This window comes from Microcebus murinus, chromosome 21 (genome assembly GCF_040939455.1).
Source record: "Microcebus murinus isolate Inina chromosome 21, M.murinus_Inina_mat1.0, whole genome shotgun sequence".
Classification (NCBI taxonomy): Eukaryota; Metazoa; Chordata; class Mammalia; order Primates; family Cheirogaleidae; genus Microcebus; species Microcebus murinus.
In genome coordinates, this window is record NC_134124.1 from 4,276,074 (window position 1) to 4,291,429 (window position 15,356).

At 58.2% G+C, this 15,356-nt stretch overlaps 1 long non-coding RNA gene across 1 annotated transcript in view; it reads left to right on the plus strand.

The window, feature by feature from the left end:
* The window catches only part of LOC142863072 (uncharacterized), a 124,650-nt gene that overhangs the window by 60,080 nt on the left and 49,214 nt on the right, over positions 1-15,356 (plus strand). The window contains exon 2 of the long non-coding RNA XR_012913949.1: positions 12,936-13,007. This is a non-coding gene — a long non-coding RNA (uncharacterized LOC142863072). The remainder of the gene's footprint in view (positions 1-12,935; positions 13,008-15,356) is intronic.

The window sequence follows — 15,356 nt, forward strand, 5'->3', positions numbered from 1 at the left end:
CACGGCACACGGCCAGGCCTGAGCCCACAGCAGGGCCCCGTGGAGGCCTGGAGGGCCAGGAACTCCCCAGGAACGAGGGCAGCCTGAGAACCAAACAGGACACTGGGTGACCAGGGCACGGGGAAGATGGGACTCAGAGAGTTCAGATGAGGAGGAGGGTAGGCGTCTTGGAGGAGGCTGGCTGGCATCTGGCACTTGGGGGCCATGAGAGAACATGCTTGGCCAGGCTGACGTGGAACTCTCCAGAAAGCAGCATCATTCCCTACACCCTGTCCTCTGCCGTCGTCTGTATGCTGGGGACTCCGTTTTGGTGAGGCCAGGGGCTTGTGGCCTAAGCTCTAGGGTTCCTCATCCTGGCATAGCTTCCCGAGCGCCTGGGGAGCTGTGTCAACCTGTGTGTGCACAACCCCACCCCAGTCGTTCATTCGCCCTCGGGTGGGGTCTAGGCATCTGCGGGCAGGAGCTCCCCGGAGGGTGCTGGGGCGGGGCCAGGCTCCAGACACCCCTCCCCGCTGCGCGGATCGTCTCTGCTTAGCCTGTCCCTTCCCCGGCAGACGCTGCGGGGTTCAAAGCCCCCCGTCCTCGGAGAGCCGAGCGGTGGACTCTGCGTGGCTTTCCGTGGGGCTGGGCCTGGCCGAAAACGCCCAGCTGAGCTCAGGCTGGAGGAGGCAGGTTCTGGATCACGGCGGCTCCAGACCCCAGGGGCAGGAGATGGGGTTCAGATGTCCCCTGTGCCAGCCTCTCTCCATCAGTGGCGGGGGTTCACGGGGCCCCCACACAGCTTTCTCTGCTCCCAGGCTTCCGTCCCTTCCACCTAGAGAGCGCAGGCGGCGCCAGCTTTGGGAAGCATCGCGAAGTTTTGGCTTTACCTGCTGCCGCCGCACTGCGGTTCTCTCGCAATTTCCTCACTCAGGATTCCAGGGCGGGGGAATCCGAGCAGCGGTAGTCCATAGGCGCTTCCTGCAGGGGCAGGTGGGGCAGCAGACACGCCACACGTGACCGCCGCGGGCCGGGGTGGGGCAGGCAGATGGTGGTCGTGGTCGGTACCACGGGTCTCTGTGTCGAGGCAGAATCTTCGGAGCAGCCAGCGCCTGGCGGCGGCGTGTCCGTCAGGGGGGCGGGGCGGGGCGTCGTGGTCTCTGCACGCAGGCGGCACCACCGAGAGCCGGGAAACCTGAAGATGCACGGGCACCTTCGTTGTCCTTCCGGACGCGAAGCCGTAAGAGACCCTAGGTGGGTGCAGAGGGGGGTCTTGAACCTTTCGTGGCCATAGATAGGGCTCCTCCTGTGTCCCGGAGCTTGGGGTGCCGGGTCGCTGCTAGCCGGCTTGGCCGCATGTGTCGTCTTGTCTGGAGAAATTTTCTCGATAGAAATTCTTTGCCTGAGCTCCCTGTGAAGCGTTGGGGGCTTCTGACTCTTTTGAAAGTGGATGAAGAGCGTTGCAGTGGGTGAGCTTTTGCGGGGAGGGGACCCACACCTCTCTCAGGTTCTCCCAGGGGCCCCTGGCCTCGGCCATGGGAAACCCCTACTTCCTGGAACGTTTTCATGAAACTGATTTCTTACATCCTTAACTGTGGTGCGACCGTGGCCCAAATGACCTTGCTTGACCCCATCCGAGGAACGCACAGGGGTCTCCAGAGTCCTTGTCCCCCAGGTTACTCTCCTGGTTGCTGCTGCCGCCACAGGCACGCTCTGGGGAGGGGGGCTGCCACCCAGAAAAGGGAGTGCAGGATGAATGCACAGGGGCTGCGTTTTGTGCCTGTGCCAAGAGCAGAGCCGCCTGTGTCCGTCCTTCTGGCATTGGCCACTGGCTTGGAAGAACTTGGCCCCGAGCATGTGAACCTGGGCCCCGAGCACTTTTCCTGTTCTTCCTCGAGAGTCCTGCTGGGGCCAGGGGAGCCATGTGAGCCTCTGGGAGCGTGTGCCTGCAGGGGACAAGAATCTCCCTGCGTTTTGTGGCTCTTTGCAGGAGGGGCATGGCTCAAACTGGCATAGGCCCACGTCTGGAATGTCCCCCTGTGGCTTCCTGCCTAGGCCAAGGCCAAGCTCCTGGGCTTTCAGGAGCTGTCTTAAGAGATCGGGGATGGATGCCTGCCTCCCCCTCCTGATTATGCACCAAGAAGGTTCTGACGGAGACCCGCCGATGGCCCCAGGTGGAAACACTCATCGTGGGGGGGCGGCAGCCGTGGTGCTGACGGTGGGAGCTGCCACCGTCGCGTGGTCTGCGCTTCACAGGGACACGTGGACCCTATTTATGTGGCTGGTAGGTTTTCTTAGCGAGGGCAACGTTGACAGGCTATAAAAAGTCCATTAACTGAATTTAGGCTTCTCCAGAGATCGTGGAGCCCGGTCTGTACTTGGCATTAGACATGGAAGGAACTGAAAATGCCAGGAGCCCTTTCTGCTGGGGCTTTTCTGGAACCGGAGGGAGGAGCTTTGCCGAACTGGCAAGCAGACGGATGAGAGCATCGGGCGAGGGGGCGAGAGGCCGGCGTCGCGGGGCCAAGCGCCCGTCTCGTGAGCGTTCCATCAGCAGCCTTTTGTCTTTAATGCCAAGTGGCACAGTCAGAATTCACTATGGTAACAAGACAGTTTTGTTGTTTTTGAGGATCAAAGTGGTATAAAGTGCTATTCCCCGTTTTTAAATCAATTGTTTGGGACGACAGTTGTTTTTGTTTTTTGGCGAAAGACGTCACCAGGTTGAGAGTCGGTGCAAGTTCATTCTTCCCCGTGGCACGTTCGGAGCCGGGTGAGGATGGGCTCTGCACTCAGGCAGGGCCCTCTGGCCCTTATGTAAACGGCCGGCTCTGCTGGCTCCCTCTCCCCCTGAGGAAGGTCACCGCGTCCCTCAGCCAAGGAGGACACCAGGTTTGTTTGAAGCAACCCCGCTGCGGCATGCCGGGCCCCAGTCGGTCCTTCCGGCTGGACTCGAGGAGCCCCTGGTGTGGGGCCTGCCCTGCCCACCTGCTCCATGAGCTTCCGGGCCGGGGCATAGACCCCTCTCTCCTGCATCCTCCTTCTAGCCCTTTGCTGAACATACAGACAGTGCTCTTAGACTGAGCACCTGATGCCACTGTCCGGCACGGTGCGGTGTGACGCGTGGGATGCCATAAATGACACCCCAGGTCGTGGGAGGCAGAGAGGAGTGAAGGGGCAAAACAGAAGCTTCAGAACTAGAGGATCCTGAGCTTGAATCCTGGCTCTGCCACTCACTAACCGTAGGAGTCGAGTGACGTGACTCTCCTGGGCCTCAGTTTACTCACCTGTGAAGTGGGGATGGTGACACATAACGGATGCTTGGTGAACACAGTGAGCATGAAGCGCCACGCGCACCGCAGACACAGGAGAATAAGGCGCCGGCGGCCCGGATCTGGATCCCGCACCACCACTCCCGTGACCGTGAAGCTCGGAGAGCCCAAGGGACTTGCCTGGTGTCCTCTGTGGACAGGTGCCATCACCCCCTCCTGGTCATGCCCCATGTCGCAGGCGCTGGGAGGAGCCTGTTGGTGGCGGTGATGGTGCCATCAGTCTTGTCTGCTCACCGGCCCCGGCCGGCCGGCGGAGGGTGCGCCAGCTCGCAGGCTGTGGGCACCGGCCGGCTCCTGGCTACACTCGGGGCTGAGGTCATTTCAAGACCGTCCCTCCCACCCCCGGCTGGGGGATGTGGAGTGGACGACTGTGCAGAGCAGCCTTGTCCCCGGGGGTTGCAGGAGTCCGCCCGGCCTCCTGAAGGCTCGCAGGCCTCCGGACCAGCGGGCTGCTGAGCTCAGGCAGCCTGGCCCTGACCCCGGCCCCGAGCCCCGCAGCTGCCCCGCCTGTCACGCGCAGCCCGCCAGGACCCGCTCCCCGGGCCAAGGGGCTGCCCCGCGCCCCTCTGATTCCCTGGCGAGCTCGCGGAGTCATGCAACGCTGCCGAGCCAACGCGCACGCGTCGCAGCCAATTTGCCGGCCGGAGTTACACTGTGCAGACGCCCGGCCTCTCGGCTCGCTGTCGGCTACGAGGCCGTAGCAGATAGCACGGCCCCGCTCGGCATCAGACGTTCGCAAATCATCTGGGCCCGAGCGTGCCGCGGCCAGACAGTTCATTTATGCTGCGAGGGGTATGATTTGTAAAGCAATAAATTTCCCATCTTCCTGCCAGCAGTAAAGCACAGCCAGCAGGCGAGGCCAAAGCCCTCCAAAAATACACGGCTCCCAGCGAGACCTGAAGGAGGGAGTCTTGTAGGTTCTGCTGCTCTCTGTTCCCAAGTTCACTGGATGCTGGGAAATCAGGTGTGGGCCGTAAATCCTCTCCTCCATCTGGTGACCCCGGGCCCCAGCACGGACTTGGTACTAGCCTGGGGATTGGCCCTGGCCCCTTCCAAGACACGGTTGTCACTCCCTGGACCCTCTTGGTTCTGGCATTAGGGGGAGGCCTCAACAGACATCCCCCAGACTGGAATGATGGCACGTGGTTGACCACCTGTCTCTGCCTGGCGGCTGCTCCAGTGGAGCTAGTGGTCGACAGCGTGGGGCTGTGGGCTGGCAGAATGTCCTTCAGCCTCTCTCGGGCAAGGTCAGGTGCGTGCTCGGCTGCAAAGGGGTCTCTGCCGTGGAGGGGCTGCTCCGAGCACCTCAAGGGCAGACGTGGAATGAGCCTCGGGACGCCCGGGTCCCAGTTTCCTTCTCGGAGGGGGGGCAGTGGACACTGGGCACCTGCGGATGAGCGGACGCTTCCCCGGCAGCAGCAGGTGTTGTCATGGAGACCACAGCGCTTCAGCCCAGAGGGCCAGCTGCAGCTGGGATCCTGGCGGGCATGCAGGTGGCTCGGAGTCCCCAGTTTTAAGCAGTCCCTTGCTGCTTGCCCTGGGTAGTGGCTTCTGTCTAGGGGGCCTGGCTCTGTCCCTGACCCCTGCTGGTGTGAGGCCTGCCCGGCCCCGGCTGTGTGGTCAGCGGTGTTTCAGGGTTGGAAATACCACGCGGGGCTGCGGGCACCCTCACGCCCAGCTCGGAAGCTTTCCTCCCGCCTTGCAAGTTCTCAGCTTTCGTATTTTCTCTCTTTTCCCTTCTTCCTCCTCCTCCTCCTCATCTGCAGCCACCTCTACTTCTGCTTTTGCTGTTTGCTATTTTGTCCTGCTTTTATATCATTTAGGAGCTCCAGAAGAGCAGAAAAAGGAGGTTACCTACAGCGAAATGACCCAGATGCAATCACTGTGACTTTTATTTCCCCAAGGTTGAGGTTTTCTACTGGGCTTCGGGGGCCCCAGAGAGGCGCAACCTCCCCCTTCAGCTACGGCAGCTCTGTCACCCGTGGGCAGGTTGTTACGGGCTGTTCCGGCGTTGTCTGTCCTGGGCGGGGGCAGGCAGATAGAGAGACAGCTCCCCAGCTCCCAGCATCAGAGACCGGCCCTGGAGGCGGGGCTGGTGGGGGCCGGACAAGGGGGGGGAGCCTAGTGCTGGGGTGTCGCTGCCCCGGGTGGCCTCCTGCGCCTCTCTGGTTCCGCTGTCTCACCCCCAGCTCCTGCACCCCACGGTGTGCCCTCATCTCCTGCCAGGCCGCGGCCTCCGCCCCTCGCTCGCCTCCCGCGCTCACTGCAGGTTGACCTCAGTGCACTCGAGGCGGGGCGGGTAATAGTCCCTGCTCGGTGGTGGGACTGCGGTGAGGATTAGAGCAGGTGATCTGGCCCTCGGGGAGGGTGTCAGGAGACGTTGGCCAACCGCGCGGGTTTGACGCATGCGCAGGGCATGGGCCGCCTTGCTGCTGAGGGGGGTTCCTGCGTGTTCCAGTGTGTGTGCCCGGCCCCCGCTGGGCAGGGTGCAGCCTTTGCCCCAAGGGTGACGTTTCCAGGCCTGGGACTGGAAGACGAGGGTCCGGGAGGGAAGTTCTGTTGGGGGCAGTAGGACAGTCCAGCATGAGCCTTAAAGGGGAAGCCTTGAGTCTTGGCCTGGCTCTTGGGGGCAGTGAGCAGGAATGGCTGGGCGGGGATGGGGGGGACCAGGGCCACGGGGAGGAAGCTGCTCGTTGTCATCTTCAGCTCTCTGGGGAGAGATGAGGGCTGAAATGAGGGCTGAGAGATGAGGGCTAAAAAATGTGGTCGGGACCTACTGGCCAAAAGACCAGAGGAGAAAGGCCACAAAGAAAGAAATGCTGCCCTTGGGTTGCCGGGAAGGAAGACCTGAGACTGGTGCTAAGGCTCTGGGGGGCCCAGGAGTCCCAGAAAGGAGGCCCGGGACCCAGCTGCCCTCTCCTGCCGGAGCTGCAGGGGTGCCCAGATTTCAGGCTGTCTGGGTGCCACCGGGAGGGGTGGTGGTGGGGACTGGCGAAGGGCCCCGTGGGCCCAGTGGGACAGCAGAGGTCATCCTCTCTCCACTGCATGGCAGGTGGATTGCTGAGCAGGTGCAATGTGCTGGGCTCCGTGGGGTGGGGGGACTTTATGCAAACTAGCTCTTTCATCTAATCCTTACACGGCCCAGAGAGTAGGCGTGAGAATGGGGAAGCTGAGCTTAGAGACATCAGGGGACTCGCCCCTGTTTTCCCAGCTAGAAGAGAAGTAGAAACAGGGTTCCAATCACTTCAGAAACTTCCAGTAGACTGTAAGGAGCATGCGGGCAGAGGCTGGCCCATGCCGCTCTCTCCGACGCCCTGGTGTGGCTCGGGCTGCCTGGCGGGCAGCGGTGCCAGGCAAGTGGGGGGAGGATGGGCCCGGGTCTGTGCGTTTCTGAGCCCACCCCTGAGCCTCAGTGCCCCCGAGCCGTCTCCCTGCCCCTGGCCACCCCTTCCTTGCCTGGGGAGTCCTGCTCGTCGGTGAGGGGAGGCCTGGGGTTGGCAACACCCGCCCCGGCTCTCCAGCCCCTTTGGGCCCCAGAGAAACCATTGAGTCATGCATTTGCTGCTGGTTTTGGTGGTTTGTGATTCACACTTGTGAGGAAGGCAAGAGAGTGACTCACGCTGATTTTATAAGCCTGTGAGTATTCTTGGGAAGTGGCTGATCAGTTGCCTGCTGGCAGCCTGCTCCCCCTGGCTCCCCCAGTGCCAAGGGCTCGGAAATCACTGAGTCAAACAAGTCTGCAGACAATTCAGTCTCCCCGGCGTGATTTTCTTCATTCGAGGTAATAGCACGAGGCGCCTTCCTTCTGGCCCACGGGGTGCTCCGTGAGCCCGGCTGTCCTGCCGGGGTCGGGGAGAAGGAGGGCCAGTGCTTTATGTTCAGCCAGTTGGTGAGAGCCGCTGGGACCCCCAGTGTGTACCTCTTGCCCTGGGAACCAGCGGCTGAGCCCCAGGGGAAGCCAAGCCCGGGCCCCAGTGCCGTCTCTGCAGGGGCCAGAGAACAAGGCCATGTCAGGACTCACACGCCTCGGTCAGGCCCGCTGAGCTCAGGTTACTCGTGATAAACAAGTGCAGGTGGAGTGTGGGGGCCCAGGGGGCGCAGGCCCAGGTGGCAGGGGTGGGTCATGTCAGACAGCTCGCAGGCGACCCAGAGGATCCCTGACATCTAGCAGGTATCGACACGGGGCAATCCCGTCGGTTTGTGGCTCCGTGCTGATTCCCGTTTACTCTGCTCCAGAGTGCTCAGGCCAGAGGCCGGGGAGACGATCGCAGCTGCCCCGGACTCGGCCAGCCTCTGTCGTGGGTGGCAGCCCTTGTCTGGAGCTGCCGTTCCTTTCAGAAGCTCAAAGGAGGGGGCAGGGGTGGCCCTGTTCAAACGTAGGAGACATCCTAAGTCTGGTCTCCGTTCTGTAAGTTCCTGGGTGTTCCCTCCCATGTTCGCCGAGGCCCTGCTGGTCATCGAGCCGGCACAGGGCTCTGCCGTCGTGGGCGCGGTGCTCGTGCAGAGGGCGGACTCTCCTCCCCTGCCCTGCCTCCACCTCCCCCTATGCATCCAGAAAGTGTTGATTAAGTGTGGTGGTGCATGTAAAGCACGTAGCATCACGGTAGGCTCAATAACTGCTCTTGTTGTCATAGTTAATATTATTGCTCTTATTTAGCTCTTATTTAGGCCCAAAACCGTGACTTAACGGCACAAATTGGCGAACATGTGACGTGAGAGCTGGAGATCACAGAAATGCCGCAGATGGGGACAGTGAGGCCCAGAAAGGAGAAGAGACCCCTGAGAACCTCATAGTGGGGTGTGGCTAAGAACACCTGGAACCCAGGGCTGCTCTGCCACCGTGTGCAGCTGTCACTTGGGGATGGGGTGGTCTGAGGAGGCTTCCTGGAGAAGGTGGTAGGGATTTTTTTTTTTTTTTTGAGACATGGTCTTGCTTTGTCACTGAAGTGCAGTGACGTCATCATAGCTCACTGCAGCCTCTACCTCCTGGGCTCAAGAGATCCTCCTGGCTCAGCCTCCCAAGTAGCTGGGGCTACAGGCACATGCCACCACGCCTGGCTAATTTTTCTATTATATTTTTTGTAGAGACGGGGTCTTGAACTTCTGGCCTCAAGCAGTCCTCCCGCCTCGACCTCCCAAAGTGCTAGGATTACAGGCATGAGCCACCGCGGCTGGCCGAGGAGGTGGGTTTTGAGATGAGCCTTGGCACGAGAGTAGGGATGAGACCGGAGGAGAGGAGAGGCGAGCTGGGGCCCAGCACAGCCTGGCCGGGGATGGCACGGGGGAGGGGCCACAAGGAGAAGGGCCAGGAGAGGTAGGTGGGAGCCACCACGGCCAGCTCCGTAGCATAATTTGCGGGGTCCTGAGAAGGCCTCATCGGCCCCAAATCATTTGCTCCGTCCCTGCCTGCAGGTCTTCCTCCTGGCGTGTGCACGTCAGAGCCGGCGGCCCTGGGCTTGGCGCCCGGGCTGTGGTCGGCGCTGTGCTCGCACCCGCGGGGGCCATGGGACCCGGCGGGGAGGCGCGGGCCGGGCGTATGTGCCGAGCGCGTCTCTCCTGGGAGAGGAAACCGTTCGGTCATCGTTTGCCATTAACCCCTTAGGTTAGTGTCCTGGGCCTGCCCTCATAAACTGCCACAAACCAGGCAGCTTAAAACAACAGAAATCCGTTTTCTCGCAGTCCTGGAGGCCAGAAGTTCAAAATCCAGGTGTGGGCAGGGGTAGTTCCTTCCGGAGAAACCGAGGGAGAATCTGTCCCATTCCTCTCCTCTAGCTCCGGGTGGCTGCTGGCCGTCCTTGCTGCTCCTTGGCCGGTAGCCACCTGACTTCTGTGTCCGCCTCTGTCTTCGTGTGGCCGCCGCCTCTGTCTGTGGCTTCTCTTCTTGTAAAGACACCTGTCCTTAGATTTAGGGGCAACCCGGACAAGTCAGCATGATCTCATCTCCAGATCTTTAACTCATTTAACGTTTGCAAAGACCCTTTTTTCACGTAAGCTCACGCCTGCAGGTTGTGGGTGGGTGGACACATCTTTCCGTTCTCACACCCCTGCAGTGGTGTGGAATGTGGCCTTGAGAGACAGGTGGGTCACCAGGGAACGTCTGCTGGGCGCGAGGACAAGCCCGGTGAGCCGCTGCACTGGGGGTAGTAGGAGGATTCCCGCAGGCGCCAGGGCCTTGGCTGTGGGGTTTTTCCCGAGACTGAAAACTCAGGGCCCAGCTTAGAAGGGATGGCCGGGGACCTACGGGAGCCCTTTGGGGCCCGTTGACAGACTCCACCATGCTGGGGACGGGCCTCCGTGACTGTGGCCGCCTGAACGACGCCCACAACAGCGCTCTCCAACAGAACTTGCTGCAGTGATGGAAATGTCCTTTAAATCTGAGCTAGCATACACGTCTGTCGAGCTTTTGGAACAGCCACTGTGTGCCCAGTGCAATTGAAGGACTAGAATTTTTGCTTCCACTTAACTTTAATTGATTAGATTTTAACTTAAACAGACCTAGGTGACCGGTGGCGGCCGTACTGGGCAGCGCAGCTCCGAGTGTCTCGGTTTTGCCCCTTCTCCTGGTCTGTTTTTCATTTCATTGTCAAAGATACCTTTTATCTTAAAGAGCCAAAAGTGCTCTTTTGCTTTTTATGTATGGAATGCTTAAAGTTTTCACTTTTGACTTAGAGATGGAGGCCAGATGGAATGGACTGGTTTTTGACTCAGTACAAGAAAGCGTGGCCTGTTCTTTGGGCGACGTGGAAAAGTGAAGTGTCTCCCTGCAGACACTCCTGCAGTCGGCGGCTGCCTGGTGCTTAAGCAGGAGAAGCATCTAGAAGGGCCGTGGTGGAATCTGTAGTCAGCGGCAGCCAGGACGTTGCCTGGCAAGGTTTCTTAGAGCCAGAAGGAAGCGGTGAGACCGCATCTGCACCCCGTTGGAAGTCTGTGAGTTTGGGGTTCTTTGGCTCTTTTTCGTGGCTTTTAGAAAGCCACAGGTGAAATTTAGGTCTCGTGAAGCGGTTTCCCTCCACATTACTCCTTGTGTTCTTGCTCTCCCAGATGGCTACTTGCTTCAGAGGGAGGATATTTATTTTTGCACACTGTTTAGACATGATCTTAAGCAACACTTCATGTTTTTACATGTTTGTGTGTTTCTGACCCTTCTGGATGTAAAATAAAATGTTTGAGAGCAGAAAAATCTCCAAGCAGGTGGCTTCTGGGGTGACAGGATCTTCATCGACCCAGACGCAGGTGGGCTTTAAGTCCAGCTCTCCTCTTTCTCCTGGCTCTCCCCCCCCCCCAACACGGGCAAAGCAGACCGGGAGGCAGCAGGGTTCAAAGCCTCATCTGCTGGCCGTCCTCCGTGCTCACGCTCCCCGAGAACCCGCAGGTCCCGGCTGGAAGCCGCGGGCCAGGAAGAGGAGAAGGGTCTGGGCCCCAGGCTCTGCCAGTGCGGGCAGATCAGGCCTGTTTCGGATGGGGATCTGTGGCGGAGGCTGCTGCTCAGGTCATGTGAACACGGCACCGTGTGCATGTAGGACACAAATTAGGGATTTAGGGGCGAGGAGGCTGGTGAGTGTTGCTAGGCAACCTTCCAGCCGGGCCTGGAGGTAACACAATCTCTGGGAGCAGCCGGGTAGCAAGGCCTCCTAAGGACAGACCTGGCCGTCAGAAAGGGCGCCTGCTGCAGCTGCACCTGCACCTGCTTTAGCCGGGGGCGGGCGAGGTCGGCAAGGCCACGCTGTCACGAGAGCCGCTGGGGGCGTGAATGGTGCCCCACCGATTCTTTATCTGTTGTGTCCTCTTTTGAACGCATGTTTATCTGTACTCCCTCTTGTCCACAAGACAATGTGTGGTGGTGTCGCAGCAGGGTAAACACTGACTAAGAAGAAACTGGGGCAAGGGCAAGAAAGTAAGAGTGTGGTCGGTCACTTTGCAAGTACATCAGTGTTTACCATGCGCCTGGCTCTGCGGATAGAGCAGGGCACAGAAAACCAGCCACGGTTCCTGCCCTCCGGGAGCTCACAGTTAGCGGGAGAGGCGGGGGTGGGGGAAGAGAGGCCACCGAGGGTCCAGTGCCATTGCTAGGCTGCAAGTTAGACTCTGAGTCTCCTGATAGCCAAAGCATGAGGGGAGCACGACTATGAGTGGCTGGGTGTGTGGTCAGTGCCGTGTTGGTAACGACATGGCAACGGTAGCTTCGTCCTTTTGTCCTGGATGTGCAGACCAATGGCACAGGGTCCCCAGCTTCTGGGCAGAGACATCTCTCACCCACTTCATTGGCGCCTCACTTGAGGTGCCAGCCTCCTGGCTGGGTGCGTGGGGCAGCCCAGATGTCCTGTGCAGGGCTTGGGCACCCTCGGGCCGGCCAGCCCCAGGGCCCTTCCCCGGCTGTCCCTTCCCCTTAGAATGCCTTTTCTTTCCGTCATCATCTCTGTCTCCCCACCTTGCCTGTTTGAGTCCTGCATGGTTTGCACATGCCCGTTCCTGACAGCATCCCATCTGACTCTTTCAGCGATGCTCACGAGCTCGCCGTGACTTTAGCCATTTACAGCAAAAAGAAGCAGGGGCGTAGGAGGGCCTCGGCGTGCCCGAGGTTCTGCAGCTTTCTGAGCCCACTCGCTCCGGTGTTTGGCTTCATCAGATTTGGCATTCGTGGTTATGCTTCTATGGTGGGAGCCCAGCTTCCTTATAGACCCGGGAAGACCCTGATCCTGCAGCCCCTGGCATCTCTCTGGGAGGCAGGCTGCAGCTTCCTTCCCCCTTCCACAATCACGCCAGGGCCATCCTGCATCCCATGGAAGGCTGGGGTAGGCATGTACCTGCATCTGGGGACCCACCGTCCTAAGGTGGTCCTTTAGTTTGTTTGTCTATTTGTTTGTTCATTCATTCAGCAAATGTGTCTTGAGCATGCCGGGCGCTGCGTGTTAACCACCATCCTGGTTCAGTTGAGGGAGGGGGCTCAGCACACATGAGATTAGCGTGCAGAGTGAGGAAAGTGTGAGAGTGCTAACCAACAGCAGCAGGAATAAAAATACATGCTCAATTTGTTCACACCCTGCACCCATTTTATACACCCTGCTCCCAGATCTCCCCTCATCCTGAACACCCACCCAAGGGCTCACTGTAATTGGTCAAAGTCCACTTTAAAGTGCAGTAAACCCTTGTGCCAGTTGCTCAAACAGAAGCAAGAAGGGCTCACCTCCCTTGCTCTTGGAGGCATACTTCTGTTAGTGTAACCTTAATTTATAGCAGCCTGGTGGTGCAGAGAGAGCCTCGGACGGGTAAGCCTGCAGTGTTAGAGTCTCGTCCTAGAGGAACCTTCCCGAGTGCTTGGAGCTATGGGGCCCACTTCTGCCTGAGAATTGCGGAGGGAATCTCTATCTTAAGAGCAGGAGGGCAAACGCCTTGTGCGTGTCCCATTAATGAATGCCGCCTGCTCTCGGGTTACGCAGCAGAGCTCTTGATGGATTTCAATGTTTTGATCCCTCTTTAAAGAAGGCGACCGCAGCCATCCCAATTATGAATTCCGAAATACCCTCGTGCAGCCATCGGAGCGGCAGCCGATGGGGCCGCTGTGTTATCACTGCACGCGTCTCCAGAGATAGGGATCAGCATAAGTAGAACCATATTTCTGTTTTCCAGGAGCCGAGGTACCAATCCCGGGACTATCGGGCAGGGTCTGAACGCAGCACGTGAGGAACATTCTCAGACTGGGTAAGTAGCTGGCCCGCTGATAGAGCAGATTAAGGTGCTTTTGATCTCTGCTCCCCTAATGGCAACGTCTCTAGGTTTTAAAATGACTCGGGGAAGTCTTCCTTTGAACAGTCAAGAGATTGCTTTAAGAAGAGTCAGCCCCACTCTAGACAGTGTGTCTGGGAACTTACGCTGCTGGATTGTGATGTAGTTGGATGAATTTTCTCTTTCCCCTTAAAATCATGGGTTGTCCCCGGTTAGCTGGGGCCCTAAAATGCACTGAGGCTCCCCGCTGCCCCCTGCTCTCAGGCTGCCCGTGGGGGCCCCCAGCCCCTTGGAGGGTCCCTCGGGACTGTCAGATCTCTCTGCATTTGCGCGAGGAGGCATCGTGTGCTGCCGTGCTCTGCGGCCTGCAGCCAGTCCCGTCATGTGGGGTGGGGACAGGGTTGTCCTGAAGGCAGCGGAGTGATGGGAAGCCACTCTGGGGAGGGCTGAGATGGGGAGCAGCTATCCCTTGTGGAAGACTGGGGGGAAGCGTGTGTGTTGCTCCGGCCCTGGGTGTATGGAGCGCCACATGAATTAGTCAGAACTCAGATGTCAAATCGCCAGTGAAAGAAAATGTAGTCAGGGCAGTTGACCCCTCTCTCGCTGCTTCATGACATGGAGATTAAGAGTGTGGACCCCAACATCTAGACTGCGTGGGTTCAAGTAAGTCCTGGTCTCTCCGGTTTTTAGTTGTGTGGCCTTGGACAAAGTCATGTAATTTCTCTGAGCATGAATTTCTTCATCTGCAAAATGGTGTCTAGCTCACTGAGCTGTAAGAAATGCAATGATGCATGTATAAGATACTACCTGCTTTACCTGCTGTGTGCCCAGCAGAATTTATTGTTGCTTTGTAGTTAAGAAAATGCTCATGTTGTTCTAATCCTTTCCTGATTGTACACAAATTCCTTGCCATCTTTCTACGCCTGAGCTCCACGTGCAAGGAGCTATGGGACTAAGGGAAAAGGGCAGGATATCATTTCAGTTTCATTAGAAATGAATAAATGCACAGAAAGTGAAAATTGTGTCCTAAAGCATGCAAATACACATTGAAAGAGAGAGATTATTAGTTATTAATATTCATAGTCAGAGCTTCCAGGTAGGTTGTAAAAAGCGGCAAGAGAATGTTGCTCCCACCCTAAGAATAAAAACAAGCCAGACGGTTTACAAGATCATCTGTTTTTAAGTCTGCCAGAGAGCGGCCCTGAGATCCAAGGTGACCTGGTGCAGTGAAATAAAAACGATGGCAGCCCCTCTGAGGAGGGACGGGGCACGTGAGAATTCTACCCTGGGCAGGGCGTCAGGCGGAGGCGGTGGCCATCAGAGATGCAAGTCAGGAGGAAACAACTGAAGTTGTGCTGAACTTTTAAGAGGCAAGTGGGGGCTGCAGAGCAGTTGAGGATGGTTGGAGGCTACAGATACAAGGGGTGCCTCCCTCTTGCTCACTCTTATCCATGGGCCTCCACTGGGCGCTCACAAACAAGACTGGGGGCAGGGCAGGAGAAGAGACGGCCCTCTGTGGAGTAGGACCGGCCTCAGACTGTGGTCAAGGCAGGAGGACTGATAAGAACCCTCCCACGTTCCTGACCTTTCGAGAGAGAGTGAGGCAGAGGTTACCTGCCGCTGGAAGAGGGAGGGGCAGGAGCATGGGGAGCCCCGCCCCCGAGGCACAGGTACCGAGGCCTGCCCCACACGTAGGTTAGAATAGGGAACCACGGGAAGCTGTCGTGGACCACGCGTGGGCAGGAGTCAGTGGTCACCCGCTTGGGGAGGGGCAGAGCACTCAGGGCCTTGCACTGCGTAAAAGGCAGCTGCTGTCTGCGGCCAGGTGGGGGCCAGAAACCTGCCCGCATTCTGGATCCGGCACTGTGCCGACACTGTGCCGTCTGCTACCTGAGGGAAAGGAAGGAGAGCCAAGGGTGATCATCCTCTCCAAGGCACAGGCATGTATGTAGGGCTGCCTAAATGAACCCTCCTGAGCACTGGGCCTTGCGTGGGGCACGGCAACAGTCTGTCACTAAGAACACTGGAAGACTGCAGTGCACTAAATGTAACTAAAGCAATAATAAGGTGTAAGACAAACTTGGCTCAACTACAGGCCAGATAGAAACTCAACTTTCCATGTTAAAAGCCTGATAGAAGAGGAATTCTCTCTATATTTTTTGGGGGGGATGTATTTACCTCATCTCTACTATTTTTTGCATACAGCATGTGGCATTCAATATAAACTTATCAAGCACACACATCCAAAAAAAAACCCAAACAAACAATGATATGATCACTTGTTAAGAGACGAAATAATCAATAGAATTAAACCAAAGTTGGCCC